Genomic DNA, 23,544 nt, shown 5'->3' on the forward strand with positions numbered 1-23,544 from the left:
TTTGGAGCTTTAACTTTTCAACATTTTGAAATCTTTGGGTTTTAAATTACAACAGGATTTAATCTTTGGATTTTAATGTGCTCAAGAGGATTTTGTGATGAGTGTGGGATTGTTTACATGAAAGTTTAGAGCATCTCTTTTTTGGCACCCCTGAGATATCAACATAATGTCATTTGATTTTGTTGAAGAAACCTGTGAGAGCTGATATTGACCCTGTGGCAGGACATATTTCAAGATGGGCAGCAGAACAGCAAGGAGGCTTCAATGCTGGATCTAAAAAGACCTTGAAAATGAAGTGATTCCCCCGTGGCATTAGCTGGTCTCCCAGGGTGGTTCCAGGCTGACGCTGCCCACACTTCACCTCACCTTCTCTCTGTCTTCCTCTCTTCTCCAAACTCTTACTGGTGTTTTGGTTTGTCTGTTTCTTTGTTTGTTATCCACCAAATGAAATTTTTATTTCACCGTCTGGTTGGGGGTGGCACAAATTAGGACAATTAATATTGATTGAATGAACGGATACATAAGTACACATCCCTCATGTTTGATTTAGGGCCAGGGGAGACTGGAAACAATCAGGGAAAAAAAAAAAAAAAACCAGATGGTAACAGGCCTGTTTTCATAAGGTCTGCCTCTCCACCCTTTGGCATCCCCATCCCTTGACCAGTTCTGCTGGACTATCTTGGTGTCTTTCTTTAGTTTCCTTCCTCTAGCTTGTCTCATTGTTTCTTTAATCTTCATTCAAAGTCCATTATTAAAAGAATTATTCAAAAGAAAATATCAGATGGCAACTTTTATAGTAACTATGCAATCCCTTCTTGGACATGCTGAGTGTCTCTTAAACACCAAATGCTTGGGGTAAATCTGAGAACCAAGCTGATGCAAGAGGTCCTTGTGGGGTCAAACAGTTTAAATCGTAGTTCAGAAACCAGAGGACTCACTAGAGAACAGGCACTGTGAGAGGGGCACTGGCCTCCCTTGCTATAAATCACAGTTCCTGTCAGAACTCTGCTATCCAGAAGAGCACTTCCTAGGCTAGCAAAAGTAAATAAATAAATCATGACTCTCTTGATTTTGAGGCTAATTCACGAGGCGATCGTGCGGCCTGATTAACTAGATGTGCCAGACAGACGTATCTACCCTTGAACCACAATTTCCTCCAGCCCCCAGGATGTACTCAGGCCTCTTAGGAGCTGCCTCTCCCAGCTTACTTTCCTCTTTTTCTTCTTTCTCTGAATCATACATGCTTTGACTAGCATCAATCCTTTGAGAACACTTCTCAAGGAGATTTCTTCTCCGGCCCACTCTCCCCCAGGTTTGTATAGGTTACTTAATGGTGCAATTAATTATTGCTTTATGACCAGATGAAAGGTTCTTTATTTGTTATTTCCTCGGATTTTTTTTCCTGGTTGAGGGAGATGCTATGAATCATTTTTTCTAACCCAAAGGAGAAGAAATTGGACTTTGATAAAGGTCAGGGAAAGAGATCAGGAGGGAGGGAAATTCATTGATTATCTCCCTTGGCACCTTTGTTGCCTTTTGAAAAAACAGAAATCTGTCAGAGTGAAAAATTTTAAAATAACATGTGTTCATGCTGAAAACATAAGCTGCATTAGCAAAATGTTAGATTTTTTTCCCCCCTTTTCTGCAAGCATTTTCTGTAGTAGGCAGAGGTGATAGCTTCAAAGTGAGCCTGGAGATCAGCCCTTGCAAGACCAATTGCTGAGATTTTCTGTAATAAGCCAAGTTTGATTCAAGATTTGTCGCTGCTTATGCATCCCAACATATTTTTCTTGCCCCTGCTTATTATAGATGGAAACACATGCAACCCTAAATCTGCCTGAGAATTTTTTTTTAAAACTCTCTTTAACCTAAGAAGGGGGTCATTGTACAGTAAGGAATAAGCCATTTATACAGTAGGGGGGATGATCTCAATGCACAAACAATAATAGTGGTGGAATTAAAAGCATCATAAGCTAATACCTCTGCAAGCTGATTGACGCACTGAGTCAAGCATATTTTGGGGACAAGTGCTGATCTTCTCTGTCAGTCAGGTTTTGCTGTGAAAGTAAAGAGACAGACAGACTGTCACAGACATTGCCGTAGTCAACGCTGATTGCTCTAACAAAAAGCTATGGTATAGAAGATTTAAACCACTAACATATACTTCTTTTAATTTTGGAGGCTGGAAAGTCAAAGGTAAAGGTGCCAGCAGATCTGAGAAGTAACTTCTTTTTTGTGTGCAGAAGGCCACAGTTACATTGAGAGAGAGAGACCTTACAGCTCTTCCTCTTTTTGAAGGTGGTGATAATACTCAAGACTCCTACTTAAATGAAGTCAGGAGATTAGAGGGTGTCCATGCACAAGCGAACCAGCAAACTGCAAGACCCAGCCTGCCTTGCTTCCTTCACTGTGGTGACTTTCTTTTCCTCTCTGAGGCAGAAGTCATCCAGGAGTGACTTAGGGGGTGGTCAGTCTTGGATTTAGCTTTTCAAACAATTGACTGCTCTGGTTGGTGACGAGCAGACACTAATTCCCATCATAAGGACCCAACCTTCATGAGCTAACAAACTCTAATTCACTCCCAAAGGCCCCTCCTCCAAACACCATCATATTGGAGATCAGGATTTCAATATATGAGTTGCCCAACATGGGAACATTCCACCCAAGTCAGACATGTGCCTTGAGAACTGCCCTTTCTCTCATACATTTGCCAGTCCATTGGGATTTGGTGGACTCAGGCACAACCAGCTGGGTCTGCCACCAAGATGGGTTGGGTTCCATGCCACATGCCTCTGCTTCTCCTTGGGTCAGGGGTTAACTGAGGCATGTTCTTCTGGTGATAAAAGAAGCTTAAGTAAAGATGCTCAACCACATAATAACATTCACATGCTTTGTTGAATCACCTCTGCTGACAACCACAGATCAAAGCAAATCAAATAAGCCAGTCCCCAAATTATGAAGATTGGAAATATCACCCATTCAATATGGAAGTCAGAAGTGAGGAATAAGTATATTCTGAAGCATAGCTGATCTATGAAACTTTTCTACTCGGGGAAATATTCACTGATTATTCTACCTTTTCCTTCTTGAAAAATCAAGAAATTTGGGGCCTTTCTTGTGGCATAAGGGGTTAAGGTGCAGCACTATGAAGCTATCTGCAACCACTGCAGCATGGGTTTGATCCCTGGCCAGGGAGTTGATCCACATGGCTCAGCAGACCTCTCCTGTCTCCCCGCTGCTGCCCTCAGCAGTGTATTTCAGTCCATCTGCCTGTTCTGCTCCCCATTCTGTCTCTGGTGAATCCTCTCAACCCCCACACCTCTGGCCTGTATCCCAGTTCTTGTGTGCCTAAATAAATAAATCTTTAAAAAAAAAGTCAAGAAATTTGTACTTCTTTTCCCCTTCCTTGTCCTCAAGATTTTGGCAAGTGTATAGAATTGCACATAGATCCTTCTATTGTCATGTATTTGTTTATGTATCAGTCTTTCATTCTAGAGGACATCAAGAATGTTTTATTCTTCCCTGTGTACACAGGCATCAGTACATCCAAGAAATATTTATTAGCTAGATGGACTATCTGATGAGTGCAAATAGAATTGCATGATGCTTCATTTTCTCAGAAATGCAATGAATTATAGTTTAATGCTTTTATAAATCCCACCTTCTCATAGATTAAACTGAATAAAATGCTCAGAATACACAAAACACCCAATAAACATTAACTGTTCCTATTACTACTATTATTACATTTCAATTTAAGAGGCTTAATCTGAACCTATATCACTATTTTTACTTAAATAAATTCCTTGTCACTGCTATGATTTACTTTGCCTATTAAAATGCCAATTATTGGGCCTCCCCTGGTGGTACAGCGCTTGAGTGCTGAGCTGCGAAGCTGCCCACAGCCTCTGCAGCGCCGGTTTGATTCCCAGCCACCGGCGAGGGTCCCACATGGCGGACAGACCTCTCCTGCTGCGCCCGGTGCTCCCCTCAGCAGAGTATTTCGTCCTTCTGCCTGTTCTGCTCCCCGCTCTGGCTCTGGTGAATTCTTTCACCCTCCCGTGCTTCTGACTGTACCCAGTGATTGTATAAATAAATAAATAAATCTTTAAAAAATTAAAAAAACGCCAATTATTTCTACTAATTGGCAGCTGAAATCAGGTTGAAAAAAAGAGCAGAAATTAAATACCAGTTACAAAACATTTGCACCACTTCCCATGCAAACTTAACTTCCTGTGTAAGTTTCTAGTTTTATAAGAATATAATCTTTTTATGTGGAAGACAAATTTGATTTGTTCATAGGAACATTATGAGCCGTGCCTCTGGATCATAATCATACAGATATTGAGGAACTAGAAAGTAGAGGTCACGTAGAAATGACTTGGGGTTTGAAGTCCTTTTGGGGGATGCACAACTATTGCACCAGCCCATGGGGAGAATCAAAGAAGCTAGATATTGGTTTCCCTGCCCTTTCTGGTGTGCTGAAGTGAGGATGAGGCTGAGCAATAAGAAAGTGCAGTTGATGGGTTTTGCTGATGGAATATGCTCTGGGAGGTACAAAGCTAAAACAGTGTTAATTCGTGCATTGGTGAGAGTGAAGGAATAGCTGTTAAGTAGGGAGAATAGGTTTAATAAAGGTTGCTTGAAGTTTTGATATTGCTGCTGTTTTTATCTTAAGCTGGCTATCCCTCAGAGAGAATGCCCAGGTTAAGACAACTCAAGGGAAACAGACCTCAAGCAAAATGTGGAGTCTCATTTGGATGGGGCTAGATAGAATTTTATAGAATAAAAGGTTAGATATGGGACTATCAAAGCTACTGGAAATTCAGGGACAATATAGTTCAAAAGGGGAAGAGCTAAAGTCTGCATATAAATTCATTGCAATTCTTATCGACAAATGCATGTGCACAGATAATATAGCCAAGGAATCCTGTTGAAAATAACAGCAAGGAGACAAAAAATAGTTCAACATAATTAGCAACAATTGTCTAGTGATTTTGAATACTTGACAAGCTCCTCAAACACTCCATTAAAAACTAATAAGGGATATGACTTAAGAGTAAGGGCATTATAAGACTAAGCCTTAAACACTAAGACTAAGGCAAAATTTAAGCAGTGCTCAAAATCCTAAATCCAAGTTGCCAAATCACTATGAATAATCCATCAATAATTTAGTTAACATTCTGCAAATAAAGTCTAAAGAACTCCAGATCTCTCAGTTTATAGTTCACATCATCAAAACAGAAGAAAATACCACCAAATATGCAGAAAACATAACCTACAGTCAAGAAAAAAAGGTCAAGAAAAACAGACCTAACCACATCTCAAATGTTGAAATTAGAAGACAAGGATCATAGATATTTTAAAGTATTTTGTTGGAAAAATGCCCAAGAATTTTCAGGAAGAGACAGGGAAAATATGGAAATTCTTTTTTAAAAAAAGATTTATTTTTATTAATTTATGCATACAAAAGCTGGGGTGTAGTCCAGAGGTGTGGGAGGATAGGGTAAGAGAACTCATCAGAGACAAAGTGGGGAGCAGAACAGGCAGACTGACGAAATACACTGCTGAGGGGAGCAGCGGGTGAGACAGGAGAGGTCTGCCACGCCATGTGGGAATCTCCCTGGCTGGCTGGGAATCGAACTGTCACTGCAGAGGCTGTGGACAGCTTCACAGCTCTGCGTTCAAATGTGTTGTGCCACCAAGGGAAGAAGCCCATAGACATTCTCAATAGCCAAATGAAACACCTAGAACTAAAATGTGCCATAACGGAAATAAATAGAAGATGGCTTTACATTAGTTTGGACAATGTATAAAAATGGATTATGGATTGGAAGGTAACATAAAACAATTTAAACTGAAAGCAAATGACTCCAAAATGCTAGGGTACTGTCTAACAGTGTCACACATGTGGTCTTAGAAATCTGTAATAAGATAAGGTAAATGGGGCAAGAAAATATGTTTCAAGAAATAATCGACAAACTATTTTCAACTTCAAATTTTAAAATTCCAATTTCAAAACTACTAGCACAGAGATCAGTGAATCACAAGGAGGATAAATACAGAGAAAAATACATGCCAGGATATTTCATTGCAAAACTGCTGAAAACCATCTTTAACGCAACTATAGGAGAAAAATGATGTGTCTCATACTGGTATGAATCACAGCTAATGTATTATCATATAAGGTGTAGAATTTCTAAAGTGGAACAGAATTTTTAAAGTGATATAATTAAAAAGAAATCTTGTTGAATTAAATTTCCTGTGGCCCCAAAGGACTTCTATTCAGCAGAATTACATTAATTAATTAAAAACAAAATTGCAAGCTATTGACATGCTCACCTATGTTGATGAACTTAAGAAATACATTGGTAAGCGATGGATATTTAGATCTACTTGAGCTAAATTTTTCTTTGCAATGACCCCTGGAAAGTTCAACAATAATGCCTATACTCCAAGTGTCACCCTCGCCATCAGCAACACAAGGCAAAAGACTCAGACCACCGACAGAAGAGAAAGCGACAGTGTCGCTGAGCGCTTCACTCTGACCTTGTCACCAATAGTCAAGTCAGTGGTATCTGAGGCCTCAATGCTGAGCATGGGCTGTTTGAACATGGAAAAGCTTTTACAATCAAGATGGTACCAACTGAGGGGATGGAAGCCCAAGCTCAAATCTACCACCACCATCCCCCAAAGAGGGGTCTTAGGGCTCTTCAGGGAAGGGATTGCTCGGGTCAGGGAACAGGATATTAGTTACTTAAGGAAAAGGCTTCCAGGAACTAGACATCTTGGTGTTGAGTCATTTTTTTAAGCAACCACAGGGTTATTCTGTCCAGTTGGTTTCTGTGAAACAAGCTCCTTCATCATTTCCTTGGAAACTAGAAGTGAAAGACCCTAACACAAAGCAGCAGTAAATCTATTTGCTTAGACTTTAATTCTTGTGCAATTGAATCTACCAGACTGATCCCCAATCTTCATTTACTGGCTGAGTGACGCTGGGGCAGTTACTTAACCTCTCTCTGTATTTTTGGTTTTTTATCTGCATATGAGGAATAATAGCAAGAGGAAGAGCGAAGTGTTATAAAGACATGGTGAGATTTAATTAACATAAAGCCCTGGCAGTGGCGCTTGGCCGACATACGCCCCGTGTAGGTATTAATACCATTATCTCAGGGCACCCTGTTACTATGACGATCAGCCCAGTGTTTGCTGGATAGCCCTGAAAGGAGGGATTCCACCAATGCGTGTCACTATAATGTGTTGGACTTTATATTTTTACGACTCACAAGGTTTCTATAATATTGTGAGTTTCTCGAGATTATGGGGGCAGCAGGGGCAGAGTCCATCCTGAATCCGCTCATCCAACTCACATTTCAGTGTTTTTCTCATCTCTTGTTTTCAATCAAAAATACAAGGTCAGTGGGGCACAGACTTGTGGGCTGCACATGAGGGAGGGTCGGCTCAGGGCCAGCGGGAGCCTCCTGTGCCATCTCCGAGCTGGCCACTCGGTGCAGAGTGACTTCCTCTGTGGTGCTGTGACCTTCGTAAACCGATGCCTGGGATTGCTTGAATAAGAACTAGCTCTGTAAATACTGCACAGAAAATTAAGTGTCAGTGGATTAAACCGAAGTCATTGTCACAGAGCTCCAAAGCTTCCTTGACATTGAACAAGTGACATTAGCTGTGAGCCTCGGGATCTTCAGCGGTGATGAAACAACCTGGCGCATTTCTGGGAGGAAATGGGATGGCTGTTCTCTGCTGGGTAACCACTGGTCGCCTTTCCCTTTCATTTCATCCTGGAAACGTTACCAGGCTGCAGTTGGTTTTAGATATGAATGATTGGTGCCAGGTAAGCCCTGAAGATGGAACCTGATACTCAGGATAGGTGGTGTAGACACTTGAGTTCCAGCAGGGGTAAGGGGGTGCGGCTTGGGGACGATGGCAGAAAAGACAGGCAAAGCCTGCCAGGATCCAGGGGACCGCTCAGATCATGTTGCAGAGTCTCCCCCTAGCCACAGACCAGAGTCTGAATCAAATTTGAAAAAGCCTTTATTAGTCAGCCGGCCACTGACCCTCTCGCAGGAAGCCGCCCCGAGCAGAGGGTGACAAGAGTTTTTAAAGCCGAAAACCGTATCTGGGAGTTTGCAGGTGCCAAAGCAAGCGGGACTACAGAAGGAAAAAACAGGCAATTACAAGCAGCAAAGCGTGTCACCATATCCTGGGTTCCCAGTGATGGAGTTTTGCAGAGTGTGGGGTCCTTGGGTTCACGCTGGCAACGGTGTCACCAGAGCTCCCCTTTCAGCAGCACGCTGCGAGTGTCTCCACCAGGCAGAGACAGTAGTGAATTTAAAGGTCAGGTTTATTAGAAAAGGGATAGGATAGTAAGACTTGCACAGACACAAGCGGGCAGGAAGAGCTGCCCCTTAGTGGGGGTGTTACAGGGAGAGGGGCACCCCAGACCCCCCAAAACCTGCCTGCTCTAAATAGGTTCTGCCATCCACCACATCCACACAAAACACATGAGGCTTCCTTCCTCAGTCTCCTCTGCAGCTTCTTCTCTCTGCTCAGCTCCACCCTCCTTTTGGGTAGGGCAGGAAACCTGGAACCTCCCCCTTTCCTGGGGACCCCCCTGTTACAATCCCCCCTTTTAATTTTTATTCCACCATATCTACGGTGGCACAGATCTCAGGGTATAGTCTTAGGAGACAGTCTTTTTTTTTTCAGGGTTACAATGTGTGTAAGAGAAGCAACAATTAGGCAGCAGCATTGTCCATGAATGTCCAGTATGACAGTTCTCCATTACTGGAAAATAGTCCATGATCCAAGCCAAAAGGAAAAAAAAAATCTGGAGGCATTAGCCAAAACAAGACAGCAAATATATCAAAATCACAGGGGAAAAAAATCTTAAAATTGGTTGAACTTATGTAAAAAATAAAAAGTTTTCTCAACCTTGATCCCAAATTGTTTCAACAGCGTAGCAAATTTTGCAAACTGCATCTACTTTTAAACCATATTACTACCTATTTTTGCATAAAATCACAGGGCAGAATAACTAAACAGCAATTTTGGCTGGCTTTGTTGGAATACTCCATGTAGGATCAGAGCGAACTCTTGACATCTGGTCCATGTAGGCTTCAGAGCAAAGTGGGTCTCACCAGTCTCCACCTGGGCTTCCTCTTCTCGAGGGTACTAGGACTTCTTCGCTTGCCGGCTTGTCCAGTCCTGCCAATGGAAGCAAGCTTCCTTACCTTTGGAGATCTCTGGAACACTACGAACAAAGCAAGAGGTTCTCCTCTCTTGGTTCAGCTGTTTCAACTTCCTGGAAGAACTCCACTCAAAACCACACAATGAAACTTATATCCAATTTTTTTTTTTAGTTTAATCAGACAAAATCCCTTTGGAAGTTATGCAAAAATAGAAACTGACATGAGTAGTAAAAAAATTACTACCACTATTTTCATGCTGTGTTGGTATCAAGGGGAGAGAAAATGCAAACACAAGTTAGCTCTGCTGAAAAAAAGAAAAAAATAATCATTTAACATTGCTGCAGGTCCTGGTCAGTCAAAACAAGAAAACTTTGTTGAATCAGAACAGAATGCAACAAAATTTCCAGCATTATGTCAAAACTCAGTAAAAATCAGGTGTATATCCAACAGTCTATTCAGTGCTTTGTAGGAAATTTTTTAACTCATCAAAAGTTCCATCAACAGGAATCTGAGGAGGCCTTTCCACTCTATTTTTTACAGAAACAATTTCTGTAGATATCAAACAACTAAAGTATACAATATTACAAGGCGACAATCACCACTGACAATTTACATACATATCAGGTACTGAGAGGTTTTGTACACATTTTAGAAAACCAGTGTTAACATTTCTGTACATACCAAAGTTTTATCATTTTCCCAAGTGACAATGCTTCCCTTCTAGTGTTACTTTACCAGGGAAGCCAAATAGGGCAAATTCATCTCATGCCTTTCCCAGGAGGAAAGGGAGAAACTCTGTGGAGTGTCTCTGGAGCTCTACTGAGGTTCTACAAACTTTCCTTAGATCAACCACATGACAGGCTACCAAATTTTGACTTGAATTTAGATTTTTAGGAAGCTTTGCCAAAAACATCAGAAAACAACAGCAACAACAATATTAAATGTCTGTGAAGGCACCAACTTAGTTCAGTAGGACAATGTTGACAAACCATAACCTTTGGTTTTTTCTAATAACTAAAGACTTTTTTTCATTGTCTATAGGCACCATGTATACCAATTTTTCAATATCCTGAAGCCAAGACAGTTAGACATAAGGACATACAGACGTACAACATATAGACAGTTTTTCAGTTATGACACTTGGAATCTTAGGTAACTGCAGTTTAACTCCATAGGTTGAGAAAAAAATGTCAAAGTCCAAAAAAATGTGGAGTGTTGATGGCAGAAATCATAGGTTACAGCTGTCATCTTACAAACCTAAGGCTTTGGAAATAGGTAGAAAAAGTTTTAATAATCACAAGAGTTACATGAACTTGTTTATCACTTTAAGGTTTTTAGTGTTCAACCCTTTTTATTAGAAGCCAATCCTGGGGTATCCTGTACAGCAGCTGAAAGAGCAAAATCAACAGTTAACTTGTAAGCAAAAGGAGTCATCTCTCGTTAGCCACCAAGCAGGCAATCCTTGGGTTTCCTGGAACAGAACCTGAAAAAGCAAAATCAAAATATCAGCAATTAACTTTCAATTAAAAGGAGTCATCTCCTTACTTCTGTAAGCCACTCTGGGACAGAAGCTGAAAGACAAATTCAACATCAAAGCACAGATGACACCTCCCCCACACTAGGGAGGGGCAGCAACAACACAGGTATGGAAACCTGGTACAGTTACCTGAGGCACCACAGAGAGTGCTTTCCACAACAGACCTTCCTCAGTAGGAAGCAGAAACTTAGAATCTTGTCTTACACCAGCAATTAAATCCAGAATTCCAATGGCAAACATGCCCAGAACAAATTGTGTAGACAAAATTCACAGCAGCAAATCCTTTCAGACGCAGACAAAATTTTGTTAATTTTTCTGATCCAGACTTGACAAAACTTCAAGTTATCTCCAAGAATCCATCAAGGCTACCAGCAAATACCAGTTACTGCTTAAGGCTACTCTTTCCTTAACAGCCAGGCATACATTTGCTAATTTAAACACCACTGCTCCTCAGTTGGCTTGCAAAACCCTTCAGTCAGAGGTCAGGAAGCAGTCAAAGTCAAAGCAACCTATCATGGAAGAATCATTATTGCCTTTAGAAATGCTAATGAAACCTCAGCGATCACAATAAGAAAAAAGGTCCAAAGTCCTAGCAACAAGAACCTCTGAGTTTTACTAGAGCCTGCCAAGTGGCCTCAGATGCCATCTTTGCCCTGGCCACATGGTCCAACGTACTACCTAATCTTTTGAGTCAAACTGTTGCACAGAACAATTTCCACAAAATCAAATCTCTTAGCAAGTCACTACAAACAAATTACCCACACAGACACACTGAATCTTCACAAAGCCCAAGCCAGTTTTTTGACAGCAAATCTACATATGAAACAAACACACTAGAGAAACCAAAAATCACATTTGCGCTTATGGTAGCCAGTGCCATAGGGAAGCCCAGAGTCCTCATGGGGCTGACTAACCACGGATGGCTCTGTCCTAAATCACGGTGGGCGCCAAATCTGTTCAGAGCAGGGAGAGGGGCAGCCCAGGCCCAGCAAACCTGCCTGCTCTAAATAGGTTCTGCCATCCGCTGCATCAACACAAAACATGAGACTTTAATGGGAAGGAACTTTAATGCAATTAGGAAACAATACAGGAAAGGCAAAGAATATAGTTTCTTTTTTTTTGTTTTGTTTTGTTTTTTTTGTTTTTTTTGTTGTTTTTTATCTTTATATTCCCCATACAATTGCAGCCCCCCCATTCTGACCCCAATCCCTCCCCTCCCGCCCCCGCCCCCCTAAAAGTGTCTCTGGTTCATAGTTTTTTGTTGATTTTGATTTTCACTTTCTTATAGTGTTATAGGTCGCCAAATCTGTTATAGGACAGGGAGAGGGTCAGCCCAAACCCCGCAAACCTGCCTATTCTAAATGGGTTCTGCCATCCGCCGCATCAACACAAAACATATAAGACTTTAATGGGAAGGAACTTTAATAAAACTAGGAAACAATACAGGTAAGGCAAAGAGTCTAGTTTCTAAATGAAGCACCCAAAGTTACCCGTCCCCTCGTGGGTAAAAGTCCATCCAAATGGGATTGGCCCAGAGCAAAGCCCCAAAGCCTGCCCCAAGTCTAAAGCATCTTCCAGTGGGGACCCACAGAAAAGGGTCAGAAACAACCAAACAAGCCCGGAAGGAAAAGAGCAAAATCAACATCAAGATAAAAACTGCCATTGTCACCTCCCCACGGGTCTCACCCACATCTGTGTCACCCAGTCCACGACCAAAAGACAAGCGCAGTTTCTTCACGTGTCTCTAGGCTCCATGCGCCTCCTCCAGGTCTCCTGGCTCCATCCTGCTTCCTTCCTCAGTCTCTTCTGCAGCTTCTCCTCTTCCTGCTCAGCTCCACCCTCCCTTGGGTGGGGCAGGGAACCTCCCTCTTTCCTGGGACCACCCTGTTACAATAGTTACTCCTTTTCCTGGTCCCTTATTTAAGTTTTCTAGATTCCTGCTATGAGTGAGACCATCCGGTATTTTTCTTTTTCTTTTTGGCTTATTTCGCTGAGCATGATCCCTTCCAGCGCCATCCATGTTGCTGCAAATTGCATGTGTTTATCTTTTTTGAATGAAGAATATAGTTTCTAAATCAAGCACCCAAAGTGACCCGTCCCCTCGTGGGTAAAAGTCCACCCGAGCAGGATTGGCCCAGAGCAAGGCCCCAAAGCCTGTCACAAGTCTACAGCATCTTCCAGTGGGGACCCACAGAAAAAGGTCAGAAACAACCAGAGAAGTCTGGAAGGAAAAGAGCAAAACCAAAATCAAGACAAAACCTCCACTGTCACCTCCCCAGGGGTCTCACCCACATCTGTGTCACCCTGTCCATGACCACAAGGCCAGCACAGTTTCCTCACGTGTCTCTCGGCTCCACGTGCCTCCTCCAGGTCTCCTGGCTCCATCCTGCTTCCTTCCTCAGTCTCCTCTGCAGCTTCTTCTCTCCCTGCTCAGCTCCACCCTCCTTTTGCGTGGGGCAGGAAACCTGGAACCTCCCCCTTTCCTGGGGACCCCCTGTGACAGGGGCAAAGTGAGGTTTCATCCTCTCTTTTGGTGGGGAGGGGCTCATCTATGGGAGTGGTCAGATTATTAGTTTTTTGCCAATTTTGGACAACTATGTAAAACCGGGAAGGGACCAGAGATTCCAGAGTGGGGAGCGGAGATTCCAGGGTAGGCCCAATGGCTCCACTCCCTATAGCAGTCTGATCTTGCTTGGGCCTTATGTCTTGTGATAAGGCCCTGGTGCCTGAGTGTCAGGACCTCTAAGTTAGGTGAATGGCCATGTTATTTTCTTCTACCCCCACCTCCTTGTGTGTCAGGTTCTGGTCCTGGGGCACCTCCTTTCCAGTCTTTCTGTTCTGTCCTCCATCACCAGTGCAGAGGACACATGCAGCTTGTTTTTCTGACAGGAACCGGCCTCTATGGTTTTGGACTGGAATTATCCTAAATTGCCCTTCTGAGCCGGCCTAAGCTTAGGCCTTAAGGGATCTGCTACATTTTACAATCACAGACTCTGGATTCTGAGGTTGGGGTCCTGCTACATCTACATATGTCTGGCTAACTTATTTAAATCTAATACAACTTCCTCAACTGTAAAGATAATATTATTATCTACTAAGTTTTGTGTCAAGTAGATAACTTAGTGACTATGGTGTGGAGAGCAGAGTGCCCGGCACAAAATGATATATTCAGCCCCTCTGAGCTATTATCGACAATGCACTTTTCTTACCAGATCTGTGTATAAAAGCAGAGCACCTTCAGGGGCCTCTGGATATATTCATAAAGAAAATCAACGTCAGTGTGTTTCTCTGGTACTACCAAGAGAATGAATCCCGGATCAGCCTTCTGAACCACCCATCTGGGTTTAACCCTATAGAAAACTTCACCAAAATGAGCAACACTTCCCTAACACTTAAGACCAATAGGGGTGCAGGTGTTCTTTGGAATTGATGTTTCTGTGTCCTTTGGGTAAATACCTAGGAGTGGAATTGCTGGATCATATGGAAGCTCTATGTTTAGTAGGTCCAGAAATCTCCACACAGCTCTCCATAGTGGTTCGGACCAGTTTGCACTCCCACCAGTAGTGCAGGAGAGTTCCTTTTTCTCCACACCCTCGCCAACATTTGTTGTTGCTAGTTTTTTTAATACGTGCCATTCTCACTGGTGTAAGATGGTATCTCATGGTAGTTTTGATTTGCATTTCCCTGATTACAAGTGATGTTGAACATTTTTTCATATGTCTGTTGGCCATTTGCATTTCCTCTTCAGAGAAGTTTCTTTTTAGCTCTTCTGCCCATTTTTTGACTGGGTTATTTTCTTTCTTGTTGTTGAGTCTCATCAGCTCTTTGCAGATTTTTGTGATCAGTCCTTTATCATGAGTGTTGGGTGCAAAAATGTTCTCCCAGTTGGTGGGGTTTCTCTTTGTTTTTGTTATTGTCTCTTTTGCTGTGCAGAAGCTCTTTAATTTGATGTAGTGCCAGCTGTTTATCTTTGCCTTCACTATCACTGCTTTGGGTGATGTGTCTGTAAAGATGTCTTTGATGTGCAAATCCCGTAGTGTTTCACCTATATTTCCTTCTATGTATTTTATAGCAGCACTATCTACAATAGCTAAGCTTTGGAAACAGCCCAAATGCCCAAAAATAGATGACTGGATTAAGAAGATGTGGTACATATATACCATGGAATATTACTCAGCATTCAAAAAAGATAAACACATGCAATTTGCAGCAACATGGATGGCGCTGGAAGGGATCATGCTCAGCGAAATAAGCCAAAAAGAAAAAGAAAAATACCGGATGGTCTCACTCATAGCAGGAATCTAGAAAACTTAAATAAGGGATCAGGAAAATGAATAACTATAAGAAAGTCAAAATCAAAATCAACAAAAAACTATGAACCAGAGACACTTTTTGGGGGGTGGGGGCCGGGAGGGGAGGGATTGGGGTCAGAATGGGGCATGTGCAGTTGTATGGGGGAATATAAAAATAAAATTTATTATTTAAAAAAAAAAAAAAAAAAACAAGCTGAGTCAGTTTCTAGGCTTCTCTGCTCCTACCAGCACACATTCAATGTAGGTTGAATGAAAAAATGTGTTTCTCACTGGCTGTTTGCAATGCTTTTGTATTCGACTAATAAAGTGGGTTTGCAAAGTGCTTACATCACAACAAGGAGCATGTAAATTGCCCTTAAGTGGCCAGGCCCTGCTTGGCTATCACTGTGACACGGTGGGTGATGTTTACTAAGTTCCAAGTGTAGGCAGCATTGGTTGAAACTTTTTTGTTAATTCTCAAAAACCCTAGGACGCTGGTATTATTATTATTCCCCTTTTACAGATGAGAACATTGAGCCATAGTGAAGTACATAGAGAAGTTCAAGAGGTAAGGCCAGCATATGAGTACAGCCAAGTCTCACTGCAGAAAGCTCCAGATCTCAGCATTACGAGGCAATAGGAATTCTGAGTTTAATTATTTTTAAATCACTGGTTTTAAACCAGGAAAAAAAATTACCATTTCAAATATGAGCAAGGAAGCTGGGAAATACTGAGCATACTGGTGTACCTTTGTACAAATAATAACCAGTTAGAAAATAGAACAAAAAAATCACATTTCTCAACAACAGCCACAGGAATAAACAAATGCATACCTTTGGGACTTCAGGGATTCAGAAAACACATGAATAAAATTCGGGGCTCTATTGAGGAATGTAAGAGGAAACAGGAATGAATGGACAGACATTTCTTCTTACTAGATGGGAAGAATTGAAATTATTAAAATGATATTTCTTTCTAAACTAATCAGTGAACATAATGTGACATAATAAAAAAGTAAAATAATTCTTTTCCTCTTCAGAAGCTCAGTAATTGGATTCTAAGTTTCATATGGAAAAAATCCATATGTGACATTGTTAGGGGGAAAAGGCTGTCCCAAAGCTAATTCCATACAGGCTTTGTGGACTCCACCCCCACCCCAGGTCAAAGCCAAAGACACTGGGAACTCCAATCCCATCCCCACCAAAGGGAAGGTGGCTGGGACCTGAGGGTGGGGTTAAGCAGCCAGGTGGATACAAAAGGCAGACACGTGGGCTTTGGGGGGGTCCCCCATTTTGGCTCTCCACCAGCTCGCAGCGTCCGGCCAGCTCTGAGAGTGCCTTTGGGTTTCCAGGTCGTCGGATCGGGTAGGACGCATTAAAGACTTTATTTCCCTATTTTTCCCCTGAGTTGTACATTTTCCTTATTTTCTTTTCTCTTGTAAATAAACCTTTTATTAACCCTTTTGTGTGTGTCTGTAGTAGAGTATTCATAAGTCCCTTTAAAGCGCGCAGGTGAGGACCCACAGCCAGGAACCCGTTTAATATCGGGGTTGCTCTATAACAGCTTGGCGCCCAACGTGATTTGCAAGTTTCACCCGTGGTTGACCAGCCCAAAGTAATTTTTCTTGCGTTGGTCACCATAAAAGCGCATTAGGTCTGCAGGACTCGCAGTGAAACTCTTTGTTTCATGTCTTGAAAAGTCTTTTTTTTTCCGCGCATATGGCTGTTGTGGGTGTGGTTTTGACCCAAACGTGGCCTCAACCATGAACTTCAGCAGTTTAATCCCTAATTTGAGCTCTTTCAGTTTTTTTCCGGCCTTGAATTTAAGTAGCCTTTTTGCTCTATAACAACATTAGTGTTTTAAAGTTTGGATGGAGGGCTTGGTGAGAGAAGACAAAACTATTAATTATCAAAATGTGCAATTAAACTTCAGCAATTAGAAGATTTTTAAATTTCAGTGGTAGAGAAACAGGCCTGTAGGACAGATAACAGATACTAAAACATACCCAAATAAATGTGAGAAACAGAAAAAAGAATGAGTAATATTGAAAGGATTTGAACCCAGGAAGCAGTCAGCAGGTTTTGCTCTGGGAGAGTCATGCCAATCAATGCAAGTTTGCATTTAGTTTATGTACGTAGGAACAGTGAGTTTTGCACATTAACAGTGTAATTACTCTTGACAGGGAGGAGCTACTGGTTCTAAGTTGTCCTGACCTAAAGCTAGGCTGATGCTACTTACCAGCCAAGGAAGGCAGTGCAGGAACTAATTTTCCCTTGCTAATGAATGCGCTGCAGAGAAGCACAAGCTGCCTGCTCCTTACTCAATCACCCTCCCACCCCCTTTTCTGAAAAGACTGACTTTGGCAGATTCCTGCATAGAGGGTGAAGTCTGTGGAGATGGCTTTGCTTCTTGCCTGCTAATCCACTGTTGGGATCCCTGGGAAATTTTACAATATGTTTACATTCAACTTGAGCCACTGCAACAAAAAACTACTCAGCTACAAAACACATAAAACAAGAAATCTTGCCATTTGTGACAACATGGATGCAGCTGGAGGGGATTTTGTCAAAAGAAAGAAGTCAAAAGAACTAAGATAAATACTGGATCATTTCACTCATATATGGGACATAGAGACACCAGAGAAAACTACATCAAAACAGACCCAAGATCTGGATTTAGGAGGTTTCCAGAAGGGGTGGTCAGATGAGGGGGGGTCAAAGGAAGGAGGGGGCCCGTGGACTGTGCTGGAGAATGAGGGGTGCTTATATAACAGGTGGGGTCCCCAGGAAAGGGGGAGGTTCCAGGTTCCCTGCCCCACCCAAGGGAGGGTGGAGCTGAGCAGGAAGAGGAAAAGCTGCAGAGACTGAGGAAGGAAGCAGGATGGAGCCAGGAGGAGCCCTGGAGGAGGCACATGGAGCCGAGAGACACGTGAGGAAACTGCGCTGGCCTTGTGGTTGTGGACGGGGTGACACAGATATGGGTGAGACCCGTGGGGAGGTGGCAATGGCAGCTTTTATCTTGATGTTGATTTTGCTCTTTTCCTTCCGGGCTTGTCTGGTTGTTTCTGACCCTTTTCTGTGGGTCCCCACTGGAAGATGCTTTGGACTTGGGGCAGGCTTTGGGGCCTTGCTCTGGGCCAATCCCATTTGGATGGACTTTTACCCACGAGGGGATGGGTGACTTTGGGTGCTTGATTTAGAAACTAGACTCTTTGCCTTTCCTGTATTGTTTCCTAATTGTATTAAAGTTCCTTCCCATTAAAGTCTCATATGTTTTGTGTTGATGCGGCGGATGGCAGAACCCATTTACAATAGGCAGGTTTGCAGGGTTTGGGCTGCCCCATCTCCCTGCCCTGTAACACTTAGTGATATGTGGGGGGTGGTCACATACATCTGAAGAGGTGTGAACCCACACCCTAAGCCAAAGAGAGTAGTTTAAACCAAAGTTACCTCAATTAAAAAAACTGATAAATATAATTTTAATTTATTTTAAAACTGCCATCGTCCCAATGTCTTCCGTAACAAGGATCTGCTTCCCGCACTTCTAGAGGCTGAGAGGCCCAGGTCAAGGGACCAGTAACTCATCCCTGTTCCCGGCTGTTGGAGGCCCCTGTTTGACTGTGTCTTCCCATGGTTTCTTCTACACACTGCACTTAAAGAGAAATTGAATTTTCTGTTGTCTGATTTCAGAAGGGCCCTCATGACCTCACACAGTCTAATTCACCCCCAAAGGTCCTACCACCAAATACTATCACATTGGGGTGTAGAGGTTCAACAGGTGGATTTTCGAGGGGAAACAATTCAGTTCATGGTAGTGACAAAGGGTTTCATTTAAAATCAGTGAAGGAACCTAAAAATGTAACAGGTGAGTTCCAGAAGGACAAGTTCCTGTGACAGGGAGTTAAGGAGCCTCCTTGAATGTCACCTTTTGCTGAGTTGCCACTGACCAAAAAGAAGATGGGCTGGCCGAGATCGTGGGGGTGAAGTCATGCCTCCCCGGGCCATCGGGGTTACCCCACTCCGGTGCTACAGAGGGGGCGTGCATTGGTGAGGCTGGAAGTAGGCAGCTCGGACAAGGGTTTTTTTTAATCAAAGTTTTATGGAAACATAGCCGCACCCATCCATTTAAATGTCATACGCTGCGGCCACTGGGGTGAAAACAGCAGAGAGTTGAGCAACCGTAACAGCGGCCATCCGTCCCCCAGAGTCAAATCTTCACTAGCTGGCCTTCAGCAGAGAAAGCTGGCGACCTAGCAGCCCAGGATGTCAGCTTATCCCTGCCTCCCGTGGCCCCACACCAAATGTTCACCCTCCACCCCAAAACCCTCCCCAAGACCCATTGGTTCGGTTTTATTTTTGCAAACACCATACTCGTTCTTGTTGTGCCCTTGGTGAGCACTACTGTCCTTACATGCTCGTCCATCTTTATTTCACTGGGCTTTCATCTGGAAGTGCTCTGAATTGCAGCCGTCACCTCTACAGTGGGCACCGAGGTTTGGGGGCTCACCACTCTACAAAAATGCTTACAGGTGTCCCCTCTGGTGACCCAGGGCAACGTGTAAACCAAGGGGACGTTAAGTTGTAAATCTGAAGAGGGGTTTAACTTTGGAGTCCAAGACAAGCGCAACAGAGAGCACACCGTCTGGAGATTCATTCTGATGTTTTACATTAAGCTCCCTCTAAGTAGCAATAGGGCTTCAGCAAATAAATTACTTTCTTTCAATTTTGCTCTGGGCGCTGGTAGACACGATGCTTTTAGAGGAGAGTTTATGAAATGTTCCAAGAGACAGAGAGCTTCCCTAGCCTCTCTAGAGTGCTCTGTCGACAATACAGGGACTGAAACTATAAAAAGCAAAAGTCATTTGTCTCTTTATGGCAACAGTTTACTCTGGAATCATATTACTTGTTAAATCATCAGCCCAATAAAGCACAAAAAACTCCACTCCACTGCACACGACAGTTTAGTAAGAACTAATGTTGGCTTGTCAGCTGCATTTTTTTTTTCCTCATTATTTGAACCTAGCTGCATCATTCTATTTTAATGTGTTTCTGCTGGTGCTGTTCCTCCTGCCTAGAATGCTGTTCCCTTTCTGACAAGCTAGTAATAATCAAGATCTAGTTTGCACCTGAGCTGAATCCCCTTTTTGGGCTTTGCACACAGTGACCTGTTAAAAAGGCAGGGCAGGGTCATCTCTGGCGCCACCGTGTATTTCCATTTAGTCTTGGCCAACCATGTCCTAATCTATTTATAAGACAGGAAAACACTACCTATTTTATAAGGTTGTCAAGATAAAAGATGATGCTCAAAATAAGAGGATATAGCCTTTACACGGAGCAGGAGTAGATAAAGAGAGGTGACTTTTTAGCCCCCTCCCCTGTGTTTTTGTTATTTCGTAAGATCTCCCATGTGATCACACATCCAGACTCTGATGCTATGATTACTTTACACACTCTTTTACATGCCCTCCCGCTGGAAATCATGAGATAATGGATTATTATTTAACTCACTCTTAACATTATTGTCACCTCACCTGGGGAGATAGGCTATAGGTTCCAAATTGTTTATGTAGGAGAGGAAAGAAGCAGGAAGGGATGGAGCTAGAGGGAGGCGTGAGGGCAGCATGGGCTCTGGAAGAGGGAATTGGTAGATTATTAATGCAACTGCACAAAAAGCTGTGCCTCTGTTGAAACAGAACTGCAGTTGGCAACGAAAACTCTAGACTGATCAATATTTTAAAGGGCTAGATGAATAATTCTGAAGAAACTTTTAAATGACTTCCCAACCTTCCTAAAATTCTAGGACTTAATCATCTATTTTAAAAGCTCTCTTCTTCTGCCATAGTTCAGTGCTTTAAAAAATAATATTTGGTGGGGAAGATGGAATAAATATTTAACTGATTGGCAGCTAAAACGGAAAAGTCATTCCTATTCAGGGCATAAGCTTCAAGAAAAAACTCAGGAGGGGTGGACCTGGCCTTTAAAATACCACCTGTCTTTGTGTTTGAAGGCCCACCTCACCCCAATTCCAATAGCTCTCCACAGTGACTCATCCAGAAAGGCTTACAGAGCAGTGATAAATCTGGGCCACTCCAAGTGTTGGCACCATGCCGCTTCTCTCTCGAGGTCCCTATGGCATCAGAGGAGAAGGAAACACTCACGGAACCCCCGTCCTCAGTTTTCTTTCTGAGGTCTTTTGTTTCACTGCTGTTTAGACCATCACTTCCTGCTCTCCTGTCATCTTTCACCTCTTGGATGCCAACCAAACCTGATCAGGCATCACCACCACCACCACCGCCACTCACTGGTGCCAAGTCCCCACACATTAACCCCCAGATCTCTCAACCTGGCTACTTCTGCTGGGCTCTGACCTCAGCCTAGAACCTCAGTCTCCCTAAACCAATATCAACTCACGCCACGTCAATGTGGTGATTGTGTGATTCGTTGTTTACACTGGGACACCTACAAGGGTAGAGTATGTACAATTTTGTAAGAGAAATATGTGTATAAATGGGTCTCATCTGGTTGAAGCCAAATGTATCACTCTTGTTCAGCTTTCTAGTTCTGCCATCTGCTTCCCACTTAGACACTTTTGGCCCAATGGGCAGCATGCATTCTACCTACCCGTTCAACAAAGGATAACTGCACACTTTAGAGCTTATACCCAATCGCTATGTGCAGAGAGCAAATGCCAGTTAAGAAAGCAGAATCTATGCTGGCTTCACACAGAAGCAATTTACTACAGGCAGCTGGATACTTGGGTGAGGGACTTGCTGAGGGGCACACTCCAAGTGCTGATGCAACCTAGATTGGGGGAGATGCTAGCCCCCCTCAGCACAGAGACACAAGACAATGTTAGCAGAGCTCAGGATTCAGACTTGCCCACCAAGTGGATGCTGAAATTAGAGGACAGATTTGCTGCCAGGGGTGGCACGTGGAGAAGAAAGATGAAGGACAGAGACCCTGATCTCTCCTTTCTAGCCACCCTCCAACCTCTCCCTGTGCATCCACCAGGCGGTCTGGAAGGACTCCATCTGGCCACAGAGCCTGTGAAGATGCCCACTGAGGTCAGCTTAGCCAGAAGGAGCAGAACAGGGCTAGTCACAAATCTCAGAACAAAGAGATGACAGGCACTCAGTGGTTCAATCAAACTACACACACTGCATGGCTTCTGTGGGGTTCATCAATATTTGTGGACAGACCCTTTGGTGACCCACCTGGTGATCCACATGAATCTAATCAGGACATAGGTATTTGAATCCATTTGCTTAGAAATATTAAATTAGGAAACTAGTTGTTCCTTGCATTGACTATATTGTAATTAAAAGTATCATAGAATCTCCAGGCTAGAGGGAATAACAATAATGACTGGCTGAATCACTCAAAGGATGCTTTTACCAGGGAGAACGTCAATTGGGCATGACTAATTACTCAGAGAAGCTCTCTGCAGAAACTATTGATCAGGAAGACGAGTCATCATTCAGAGTTCAGAGATTTTCGGTCACCCAGCCCAGGGCGCACGTCTGCCAAGATGAGAACAAGATGATGCCAAGGTGGGAGTCCCTGACTCCAGGGATTTGTCTTCAGGGTGCCCAGCAATGGTGGCTGAGGTGAAATTCTTTGACTCTGGAGTTGGAAAGACCTGAGCTTGTGTTCCAAGTCTCTCACCCACTAGCAGATCAGAGAAGATTCAGACTCCACTGTGCTTTCATTCTCTCATTTTAAAAACTAGGATATTAATAGTGCTTACCATATTAGAGTCTGGAAATTATTTAAAGAAATAATATGTAGAGATGGCCCATCACATAGTCAGCTCTATAAATTCTAGCTACTATCATTTTTAGTTATTCTTCCATTAATGGAAATTGTCTGTCTGCAAATTTGCTGAAAATGCTATTTACACGGATTCCACGAAGGTGGGAAGGCAGCTAAATGAAAGATATCAAAAACAGCCAGCCAGGCATCTGAGTAAGCTAAAAACTCAAAAGAACAGTATCACTGCTTTTTTTTTTTTTTTTAAAGATTTATTTATTTATTTATACAAGCACTGGGTACAGTCAGAAGCGCGGGAGGGTGAGAGGATTCACCAGAGCCAGCGCGGGGAGCAGAGCAGGCAGAAGGACCGAAGGACACTGCTGAGGGGAGCAGCGGGCGGCAGGAGGGGTCTGCGCGCCATGTGGGACCCTCCTCTGGTGGCCGGGGAGCAGCTGGGGATCAAACCGGCGCTGCAGAGGCTGTGGGCAGCTTCGCAACCCAGCGCTCAACCGCTGCACCACCGGGGAGGCCCAATTGACTGTTTTTTTTTAATGATATGACATTGGGAAGCGCTGTACAGTTTTTACTAGAGAAAGAAACAAGATTTGGGGCCTCCCCGATGGTGCCAGGAGTTAAGACACAATCTATGAAGCTCTCCGCAGCCTCTTTAGCATAAGTTCGATCCCTGGCCAGGGAGCTGACCCACATGGCAGCAGACCTCTCCTGTCTCCCTCAGCAGTGTATTTCAGTAGATCCAT

At 43.1% G+C, this 23,544-nt stretch overlaps 1 long non-coding RNA gene across 1 annotated transcript; it reads right to left on the minus strand.

Moving 5' to 3' along the window:
- Positions 1 to 295: 295 nt before the first annotated feature.
- LOC129144716 (uncharacterized) lies at positions 296 to 10,936 on the minus strand. Its single transcript, XR_008549186.1, has 3 exons — positions 10,873 to 10,936; positions 1,981 to 2,057; positions 296 to 465 (listed from the first exon to the last, which is right to left on the minus strand). It is a non-coding gene; the product is annotated as an uncharacterized LOC129144716 (long non-coding RNA).
- Between the last annotated feature and the right edge of the window lie 12,608 nt (positions 10,937 to 23,544).

Source organism: Talpa occidentalis, unplaced genomic scaffold (assembly GCF_014898055.3).
Source record: "Talpa occidentalis isolate TD23 unplaced genomic scaffold, MPIMG_talOcc4v2.1 talOcc4.6, whole genome shotgun sequence".
Classification (NCBI taxonomy): domain Eukaryota; kingdom Metazoa; phylum Chordata; class Mammalia; order Eulipotyphla; family Talpidae; genus Talpa; species Talpa occidentalis.